We start from the raw sequence: 11864 nt of genomic DNA, 5'->3' as shown, positions 1-11864 counted from the left end.
CTTCTCAGGTGTTCTGGATCCAGACTGAAGCTTGTGTAAATCCTAGTTACCATGGGGTGTCAATCCTGTGGCAAAAACAGAGAAACAAATAGAGACATAATTAGCGTAGCTGTTGCTTCAACCAAGCAAAATTGATTTGTTTAACCCAAGCTAAATAATAATAATGTGCATTTGATCAGATTTAACTGCAGTACAAGATTATGAGATGCATTATTTGAATGCTTGGCCAAAGAGATGTGTCTTTAATCTAGATTTAAACAGAGAGAGTGTGTCCGAACCCCGAACGTTATCAGGAAGGCTATTCCAGAGTTTGGGAGCCAAATGTGAAAAAGCTCTACATCCTTTAGTGGACTTTGCTATCCTAGGTACTACCAAAAGTCCAGAGTTTTGCGACCTTAGGAAGTGTGATAGATTGTAGCATGGTAGAAGTCTAGTTAGGTATGCAGAAGCTAACCCATTAAGGGCCTTATAGCTAAGTAATAATATTTTGTAACTGATATGGAACTTAACCCCCTGGGGTTGACGGTTCCGGCGGCGGAACTTTTTACAGATTTGAATGTTGACAGCAAAAAGAACTAAAATGCTCCTTCATACTTGATCGTACATATAAGAGTAATACAGCATTTCAGTCTGTAAAGGGTTTAATTTTATTTGTGTACACTCACAATATCAACAAAACATTGTGCTTTTGCAAAATAAAGAAAATATACAGGGTGTGCTTTTAGCCATCTCATTCTCCGCGCTGTTTGAAATGCAGCACTAAAATGAAACTCAGCGAATATTTGACACACACACATGAGAGACATATCTATAGAAAGCTTAACATGTCTACTTTTAAACTAAGTCATGACGAAATATTATGTGACAAGGTAATCAGTATGAAACGAACGCGATGTCAAGTCTTGGCCGTCGCCCTCATTATCGCTAATGTGACCACGCCCACGTGCCGATCGTGCTTTTGTTATTACAATCATCCACGTGAGACGCCGCGCATGTAAACGCCCACATCACAGCAAACAAAGCAGCCAGACTTTCCCTCAAGTTCATCTCGGCTACTTCACTTCTGGAAGGGTTAGGGTTATAAGCTTTGGATTTTCCTCAGAAGAACGCGCAGGCGTGATATTCATTGGAGGATATAGTAAGTCTTTTTTATTTGCCTACTTGCATTAGTTGTTATTGTGTTACTGTGACATAACTTGTACATATTTTACTAGTTACTTATTCCAAACCATGATTCCTGACTAAATGTATAATCAAGTGAAACATTATGAAGATTCATTCACTGCATATACAGTGGGGCAAAAAAGTATTTAGTCAGCCACCAATTGTGCAAGTTCTCCCACTTAAAAAGATGAGAGAGGCCTGTAATTTTCATCATAGATATACCTCAACTATGAGAGACAAAATGAGAAAAAAAATCCAGAAAATCACATTGTAGGATTTTTAAAGAATTAAGTTTATTTGTACAGCGCTTTTCACGATACAAATCATTGCAAAGCAACTTTACAGCAAATTAAGTTTCTACAATATTTAGTGGTAGCTTATCAGTGGTGACTGTCAGTTAATGTACATATGGCAGAAATGAAGGGAAAATCAATTAAAGACGTAATCAAACAGACAATGAACACTATTAACAGCAAATATTGTATGATGCAAACAAACTTATAGCAACATTTGGTAGTTCTGTATGTTGTTTAAGGGTTGGCATCATCTGAGGTCCTCTGAGGGGTTGGCATCATCTCTTCTCAGGTGTTCTGGATCCAGACTGAAGCTTGTGTAAATCCTAGTTACCATGGGGTGTCAATCCTGTGGCAAAAACAGAGAAACAAATAGAGACATAATTAGCGTAGCTGTTGCTTCAACCAAGCAAAATTGATTTGTTTAACCCAAGCTAAATAATAATAATGTGCATTTGATCAGATTTAACTGCAGTACAAGATTATGAGATGCATTATTTGAATGCTTGGCCAAAGAGATGTGTCTTTAATCTAGATTTAAACAGAGAGAGTGTGTCCGAACCCCGAACGTTATCAGGAAGGCTATTCCAGAGTTTGGGAGCCAAATGTGAAAAAGCTCTACATCCTTTAGTGGACTTTGCTATCCTAGGTACTACCAAAAGTCCAGAGTTTTGCGACCTTAGGAAGTGTGATAGATTGTAGCATGGTAGAAGTCTAGTTAGGTATGCAGAAGCTAACCCATTAAGGGCCTTATAGCTAAGTAATAATATTTTGTAACTGATATGGAACTTAACCCCCTGGGGTTGACGGTTCCGGCGGCGGAACTTTTTACAGATTTGAATGTTGACAGCAAAAAGAACTAAAATGCTCCTTCATACTTGATCGTACATATAAGAGTAATACAGCATTTCAGTCTGTAAAGGGTTTAATTTTATTTGTGTACACTCACAATATCAACAAAACATTGTGCTTTTGCAAAATAAAGAAAATATACAGGGTGTGCTTTTAGCCATCTCATTCTCCGCGCTGTTTGAAATGCAGCACTAAAATGAAACTCAGCGAATATTTGACACACACACATGAGAGACATATCTATAGAAAGCTTAACATGTCTACTTTTAAACTAAGTCATGACGAAATATTATGTGACAAGGTAATCAGTATGAAACGAACGCGATGTCAAGTCTTGGCCGTCGCCCTCATTATCGCTAATGTGACCACGCCCACGTGCCGATCGTGCTTTTGTTATTACAATCATCCACGTGAGACGCCGCGCATGTAAACGCCCACATCACAGCAAACAAAGCAGCCAGACTTTCCCTCAAGTTCATCTCGGCTACTTCACTTCTGGAAGGGTTAGGGTTATAAGCTTTGGATTTTCCTCAGAAGAACGCGCAGGCGTGATATTCATTGGATTTTTTTTCTCATTTTGTCTCTCATAGTTGAGGTATACCTATGATGAAAATTACAGGCCTCTCTCATCTTTTTAAGTGGGAGAACTTGTACAATTGGTGGCTGACTAAATACTTTTTTTCCCCACTGTATGTCTCACAACGCCAGGAAGTTTTTTTTAATGTTCTATAAAATAGACAGCAACGATATAAAACTAATGTGAGTTATAATGTTAATATGTTGAATGTTTTCTACTCTGTCATTGGCGTTCGCGATTGTCTGATGTGTAAACGTATCAAGTAAGCTGTAAATAAGTGATGCATCGACAGACATATACGCATGTCCTTTCTTATCAGTGATGCAATTTATTTATCAGCTATGCATCTTCTGGTAATTGCTAACAACTATTTTAATTTTCGTTTAGGACTGTGGCTGCATCACTGGCATAATTGCACAAGAAAGGCACACGTGTCGTTCAGTTTTGAGTTCGCTGGAATATCATACTGAGTAATTGCACAGTATAGTAATTGTACTTTTATTATGCCTAGACTATATGGTAATATTATGTGTTCTTTGTTTCGATAAATTAGTACTAGTATCAGTGAACATCATAATAATGTTAATAATGTAGTTTGTGTAAACAGCATGCTTGCTTTTTTATTTCAGATGTGAGAATAACAGTGTAAAATAACCTGTTGCAAAGAGAGCCAAAGCAAAGCAGCCCACTTGGTCATGGAAATGGAGATTCCTGCCTGCACAAGAACCTGGACCAAAGCTAAGACCATGTGATGCACACACTCCCATGAGTTATTTTATGTGATAGTTATATGTATTCTAAATAAACTACAAACAAAAAATATATAAATTAATTTTTTCCTCACGTTCTTTCTTGTAGCAATTCGCTCTCAGTCACACACCTGACAGCTCATTATGCAGCTCATTATGCAGGCCTTTGTCTTCTCAGGTGTGAATCACAGCATTATTCATGATCATTCACGCCTCCTTGCATATACCTTTTCTACACAAAAAGTGTCTTAGAAAATTTAAATCAATATATAGTTTTCTGTGAATGAGTGAGTAAGATTATTTTCACATAATTTTGAAGCAAAAACTCTAGACTTCAAGATCAGTTCTCAAAAGTATTGTGATCAAATGTTCTGTATGTGTTTTATGGCCTTATTACAGTGACTTAAAAATTTTAGATTTTCACTAAGCACGCATAAACGTTGTTTTCTCAAAAACACAATCACATACATACATGCTGCTCACATATTATTGTAGCCCAGTTTGTGCTGATTATGGTGCTACTAAACTTAGTCATTAAAATGTTTATTAGCAACTGAAAAAAGCACAAATGTCAGGGCATGTCAAAACTTTTCCAGGCCCCAAAACACCCTCGGACCCAGAGGGTTAATAGGTAGCCAGTGCAGAGACTGTAAAATTGGGGTAATATGATCATATTTTCTTGACCTGGTAAGGACTGTAGCCGCTGCATTTTGGACTACCTGTAGCTTGTTTATTGAGGATGCAGGACAACCACCTAGCAGTGAATTACAATAGTCCAGTTTAGAGGTCATGAATGCATGAACTAGCTTTTCTGCATCAGAAACAGGTAACATGTTTTGTAGCTTGGCAATGTTTCTAAGATGGAAGAATGCTGTTTTTGTAACATGGAAATCTGATTTTCAAAAGACAAGTTGCCATCTAATATAACACCCAGATTTTTGACTGTAGAGGAAGTAACAGTACATCCGTCTAGTTGCAAATTGTAATCCAAGAGATTCTGTGTACTGTTTTTTTGGTCAAATAAGTAATATATCTGTAACCCCTGTTAAATGATTGCTGTGATTAATATTATTATATAGTGACGTGACATGTGGCCAAGTATGGTGACCCATACTTGGAATTAGTGCTCTGCATTTAACCCATCCAAAGTGCACACACACAGCAGTGAACACACACCCAGAGCAGTGGGTAGCCATTTATGCTGCGGCGCCCGGGGAGCAGTTGGGGGTTCGGTGCCTTGCTCAAGGGCACCTCAGTTGTAGTATTAAAGGTGGGAGAGAGCGCTGTACATTCACTCCCCCCGCCTACAATCGAGACTCGAACCCACAACCTTTGGGTTACGAGTCCGACTCTCTAACCATTAGGCAATGACTTTCCCCCAAATAAACATTTGGGGATATACATCATTCAATATAATGACCATTCCTATGAATGAAAATCTACATAGTAAATTGTTACTACCTGATGCTATCAGGCTTTTTAATGTGCAATAATTGTACGTTTGTTTTGCCTTTTTTATGTCTTTTAATGTATTACATGTTTTTATGTTTTTTGTTTTTTGTAATGTGCGATTCCCTTTTAGGTGTTTAGTTAGGTAGATATGTCTGTGTGCAAGGAATGAATTGTGGTTGCTGTTGTAACAATATAATATCCTGTGAAGGATTAATAAATATTTAATGATACAATAAAGAAATGGGATAGTTTGTATGCCAGGCTCTTATCCAAATCCAGCGGGTACGAGGCTGAGAGCGAGTTACAGTCTTGCTGTAATGTCAACGTTTTTGGGCATGAAAAAGATCACCAAACAGCTTGGTCAGGTGTTTGTAAGCCTCCAAAAGGTGTTGAAGACAGGATGTAAGTTTGTCAATGATGACACTGAATGTCTCTACTTGAAATTGATCCCTTCCATCTTGCAGCACATCTGGTTCTGCACTCTCGTCTGCTATTGTTTTACGCTTTTTTTGTGTGCTGGATGTCATGCTTGTAACACTGAGAAACGCCGGACACATTCATGGCTGCTCTTTCAAATGCTTCAAAGCCATCTCGCTGCACTGCTACTACCTCTTAAATGAGATGATTTGCTGTAAATATGTCTATGTCATGCCTCTGTAATTGTTGGCTCATGGCCTGGAACCTGTCTAGTATCGTGTTCCAAAAATGCACCATGAAGGCCATCTCTAAAGTGTTTAGCTTGGTGCACAGCGCAGAAGCTTCTCTGCAAGTTTTTCGTTTCTCATGCATGTCATTTGATATTTTACCCAATGCGTCTCTGACCTGTGCATAGTGATTCCAAAGTGCCTTACATGATTCTGCTTGCACACTCCACCGAGTATCAGCTATGTTGCAACTATCAAATTTCCGTTATGAGCTAAACCCAGCAACTCATCCTTTCCTTTGAAAGCCAGTCCTCTCTCCCCTTAAAAAAACTTGATGACTGATACAACTCGCCGTAATACTTGCTTCCAGTATTCCTTCTCTGAGTCTATTTGTTTAATTAAATTGGAGTCAATTGTTTCTGTGCCCTTTGAGCGTCGACATAACATTTGCAAGCAAGCCTTGTGCTCTGCGCTCCTATCATGTTCCCCAATCCTCTCTGAATGTTTCCAGTCGCAAAATCCATCAACAAAGTCATTATGCTTACTGGAAAAAAATGTGCATGGGTAACAGTAAATACATGCATTTGGCAGATAGTTGTCAGGGAGTCACCACAATCACCTCAGTCTCCACCAACTACACTCACCAGATCCCAATCACCTGATTACTGAGCACCGCCACCTGTCAGCACTCATCAGCAGCACTATATCCCTGCACTCCTCCCGCACACTCACTGTCTGGTCTCAAACATTGTATGCTTGACTTACCTGACCCTTACCTGTGTTTACTTACCTGCCAGTTGCCCCAACGATCTGCTCCTGCATCCCTACCACCTATTCGGGTGAGGCAGTTGAATGTAGCGGTTTTCTACTTCAAGTTTCTCTCTATATTGAGATACCGTCCCATAAGTTTTCCAATGAGCGTTCTAAAGTGGCCTTTCTGATCTCCCTGCTAACTGGACGGGTTTTGCTCTGGGCGTGAGCTATCTGGAACTCGCAGAGCACACTGCTCTTCGATGCTTTCGCTTCCCATTTCAAGGTGGTTTTCAGCCCATCCACTGGGTCGCTCTCCATAGCCGACCAATTCATCCGCCTCCAAAAAGGTGGTTCCTCGGCTAGTGATTATAATCTGCAGTTCCGGACTCTGGCGGCCTCTTGTGGATGGAACGAGACGGCGCTACTCACTGCTTACCGACAAGGTTTGGATCCGCAGATCAGAGCACAGATTGCGATCTATGATGACAATGTCAGCCTGAAGAGCTTCATGCAGAAGGCCGTAAAGATCTCCTAACGTCTCACAGCTTGTCAGCCCAACGAAACCACCCATTCTCCGACCCCACCAGCTGCCTGTCCTCCAGTACCAGAACTGATGCAGTTGGACACCAATCGCCTCTCACGCGTGGAGCGTGCCCGACGTCTAGCCTCGGGGTTGTGTCTATACTGTGGAATCCCGGGGCACTTCATTAAGACGTGTCCCTCTCGTCCCCCACGCCCAGCAGTGAGTACTCTCCAATTACAGCCTGTTATATCTACCCTGCCACTGTTAACTGTACAACTACTCACCCCACGTCATTCCGTTTCATTGTCATTTCATCTCACATGCCCTCCTAAGACAGCTCAATTTACCCCATCTGAGACAGGCTCAAGAGCTTAAGATCGAGACCATACAAGGAAAGCCGCTCGGGCATGGGTACATCAAATTCCGTTCTCCGCCGATCACTCTGCAAGTGGGCTGTCTACACCAGGAAACAATCTCCTTTCTGGTGCTGAAGGGACCCACCGTGGATATCGTCCTGGGACACTTCTGGTTATCACAACATTCACCCGAAGTCAAATGGGATTCCAGCTAGATCCTCCGATGGAGTGAGGCTTGTATCCAAAACTGTCTCTCCAACGTCCCAGCGCCCCGAGTTAAGAACCCCAGTCTCCACGTTCACTCCCCCCTAGAGAAGAGCCCCGAACCTCTCGAGGTGCCGATGATCCCATCTGACTATGCGGCGTTCCAGGATATCTTCAGCAAATAGGCAGCCACGAAGTTACCACCGCACCGGCCATGGGACTGTGCCATTGACCTGCTGCCTGGAGCTAAACTCCCTAAAGGTCGAGTAATACCCCCTGTCCATCCTCAAGGACAAGGCAATGGAGGAGTACATCAAGGAGGCTCTCCAACAACAGTTCATCTGCCCTTCAACCTCACCGGCGGCCTCGAGCTTCTTCGTGGGCAAGAAGGAGGTAGGCTTGCGGCCATGCATCGACTATCGGAACCTCAATGAACTTGCTGTCAAGCTCCCCTATTCTCTTCCCCTGGTCCCGGCCACCCTCAAGGAACTCCGTGGGGCTTGCATCTTCTCGAAGTTGGACCTGTGTAGCACCTACAACTTTGTTCGTATCCGGGAGGGCGACGAGTGGAAGATGGCATTCATCACCCCCTCAGGCCACTATGAATATCAGGTCATGCTGTATGGCTTCTCCAACTCACCGTCCGTCTTCCAGAGATTTATGAACGAGGTGTTCCGGGAGTTCCTCCACAAGTTTGTCATAGTGTACATCAACGACATCCTGATTTACACCTGGAACCTGGCCGAACATCGCCACCACGTCACGCAGGTCCTACCCCAACTCAGGAAGCACCATCTCTACCTGAAGCTCAAGAAGAATGAGTTCCACCTCTCCACGGTTCAATTTCTCGGCTACATCCTCAGTGCAGATGACAATCAGATGGACCAGGGGAAGGTCCGATCCATCAGTGACTGGCCCCAACCACAGTCTGTTAAGGAACTCCAACGATTCCTCGGCTTTGTCAATTTCTACCATAGATTTATTCAGAACTTCAGCATCCTCTCGGCCCCCCTCACTTCCATGCTCCATCAGAAACCCAAGTCTCTGTCTTGGAACCCCGAAGCTTGAGCCGCCTTCAAGAAGCTCCAGGAGGCCTTCTGCACTGCTCCCATCCTCACACACCCGGATCCCCAACTCCCTTTCATCGTAGAAGTGGATGTCTCCACCACCGGCGTGGGAGCAGTGCTGTCGCAATAACATGGAGAGCCTCCCCGACTCCATCCTTGTGCTTATTACTCCAGGAAGCTTTCCCCAGCGGAGCGAAACTATGACATCGGAAACCGGGAACTGCTCACCATCAAGCTGGCGCTGGAGGAATGGCGGCACTGGCTGGAGGGAGCACAACACCCCTTTACGGTCATCACGGACCACAAAAACCTTCCATTCTTTGTAAGTGGGAAAACTTGAAAAATCGGCAGTGTATCAAATACTTATTTGCCCCACTGTATCTCCACAGTGCCAAGAGGCTAAACCCCAGACAGGCCCGCTGGGCCCTCTTCTTCACCTGGTTCCAATTCACCATGACTTACCGACCAGGAGACAAGAATGTCAAGGCTGATTTACTCTCCCGCATTCATGCCCCCTATGAAACCTCCACACCTGAACCCATACTCCCTCCAGCCATCCTCATTAACCCCATCCGGTGGGCCCTGGAATAACAAATCTGCCTCGCCACTTTGACCGAACCTGCTCTGCTGGGAGGCCCAGAAGGTAAAACCTTTGTACCCACCTCCTTAAGATCTTCCCTTCATGCTTCCCCGGGCTCTGGACACCCAGGCAGCCAGCATACTCTCTCGCTAGGTACTGGTGGCCCGGTATGGCCCGGGATGTCTCCCAGTATGCTCGTGGATGCTCAGTCTGTGCCATTTTCAGAACTCCACATCACTTGCCCGCCAGAAAATTGGTCCCATTACCCATCCATCGTCATCCCTAGTCCCACGTCGGAGTTGACTTCATGGCCAATCTCCCCAACTCGGAAGGGTTTACCTGCATTCTCATTGCAGTGGACAGATTCTCCAAGGCTTACCTACAGCCCTAGAAACAGCAGAAGCTCTCTTTCATCATGTCTTCCGCAACTTCGGTATCCCGGAGGATGTTGTCTCCGATCGTGGACCCCAATTCATATCCCATGTCTGGAGGGCTTTCTTCAAGATCCTCGGTGTCACCGTAAGCCTATCCTCAGGATATCACCCCAGAGTAATGGACAGACTGACAATACAAGAGATTGGGAGGTATCTCTGGGCCTACTGTCATGACAACCAGCATTGCTGGAACCGCTTCCTCCTGTGGGCAGAGTATGCACAGAATTTCCTCAAGCAAACTACCACCGGCCTCACCCCGTTCCAATGCATACTCGACTACCAACCCCGACGTTCCACCTAACGGGGTGGTCGCCTAGAATACCTCATTGATTGGGAAGGATACGGGCCGGAAGAAAGATCCTGGGTGGCCCGGGACGATGTGCTGGATTCCTCTCTTCTGACCGAGTTTCACCAGAACCAGATCGTCCCGCACCAAGAGACCGTGGCCGACCCCGTCGCCATAATAGGGCATCAGGAACCTGCCCTGGAGGAGGGGGTACTGTCAGGGAGTCACCACAATCACCTCAGTCTCCACCAACTACACTCACCAGATCCCAATCACCTGATTACTGAGCACCGCCACCTGTCAGCACTCATCAGCAGCACTTCTCAAACATTGTATGCTTGACTTACCTGACCCTTACCTGTGTTTACTTACCTGCCAGTTGCCCCAACAATCTGCTCCTCGATCTCCACCGTTCCTGTGCTCCACTGTTTCCCTGCTCCATTGCTCCTTCGGATTACCTGGAAAGGAAAAGGATGTTATCACTCAGATCAGACCCAAGACACTTTCCCATTCCCCGCTCACTTACTTGGATTCTCCTCGTTCTGTGTTCAATAAACCTGCTGTTTGTATTTCACTTACCTCTGTGTCCCATGAATATCTGCTGACAATAGAACAGTAACCACTGACGAGAAATCCATTTGGCAAAGAGCAGCAGAGTAATGCATTGGTAAAACTTCTAGTCTTCCCACTGACTGTCCTATCCCTCACAGATGCTGGGTATTTGCAGCTTCGATTTTGGAGAGGAGCTGGTCCTCTGCCCCTCTTCTGACAAGAATAGACTTAAATTTATCACTGGAAGCATTTTTCCTTAAAGCGGGGAAGGTAACTTTCGGATTATGAATTGGAATCCTTGTCCTCCTCACTGCACAAATGGTGTTTGGCCCACTCCACCTGTGGGTCTGGAACAAGGCTATTAGTAAAATAAAACTAAGCAGGAAAAAACTGAAATAAATTAAAAGGCAACTGACAAGCCCATTAAAGGACGGACCGATGGGATGTAGTCTTTTATAAAAAATTTCCATTACACGGATATATTAGTGTTTAATGTAAAAAAAATTACAATTAAAATGTAAATAATTAACTAAATATTTCCTGTGTAATTTTTTTTGTTTTTTTTATTTTCTGTTTTAAGTTCCTCAAAAAAAGTTAAATATTAAAGATGTTGTTGCTGAGCTCTTTCGTTTTCTCAGTAGGTAGGCCTAACATTAGATTTTTAAAAAGCTTATATGAGTTTAATTCCATCATATAAGAAGAGTGATGGACATTGCATTTACTAAAGATTTAAATTATGCCAAGTCTTTAAATAAATAAATACACTTTCCCATTTCCCCATTCCTGGCCTCAAAATATGAACCTGTCCTTAAAAATTAAACTGAATAAAGAAATCAGAATCAGAATCAGAAGAGCTTTATTACCAAGTATGTTTACACACACAAGGAATTTGACTTGACGACAGGAGCTTCCAGTGTAGAAGAAAGTACAAACATAGTGCAGACATACATGATAGTGCAGACATACATAGGAATAACACAGTAGGGATGTAATATAACACTAATATAATAAAAAAGAAAAATTAGAAACATTTTGTAATGTACTATATACAGAAATAGAAATATAGGAAAAATGAATTGTTTAGATAAATGTACAGATATGTTTATTAGTGTGCAGACTTTTAGACAGGCAGGTGAAACACCATCTGGGCCAGAAGCTTTTCTAGATTTCTGCTTTCTGAAGACCCGGTTCACATCCTCTACACAGACCTTAAACACAGGTTGAATGGTGGGGGAGGGAGGGAGGGAGGGGGGTTGCAGGGGTGGTAGGGGAATGTGTGAAGTGCAGATCAGAGCGGATGGGGGGGGGGTAGACTATCCTTTTCAAATCTGCAGTAAAACACATTCAGATCGTCAGCCAGTTGTTGATTCTCCGCAAA

This window comes from Sinocyclocheilus grahami, unplaced genomic scaffold, assembly GCF_001515645.1.
Source record: "Sinocyclocheilus grahami isolate Dianchi unplaced genomic scaffold, SAMN03320097.WGS_v1.1 scaffold1755.1, whole genome shotgun sequence".
NCBI lineage: Eukaryota > Metazoa > Chordata > Actinopteri > Cypriniformes > Cyprinidae > Sinocyclocheilus > Sinocyclocheilus grahami.
This window is presented reverse-complemented; position numbering follows the sequence as displayed.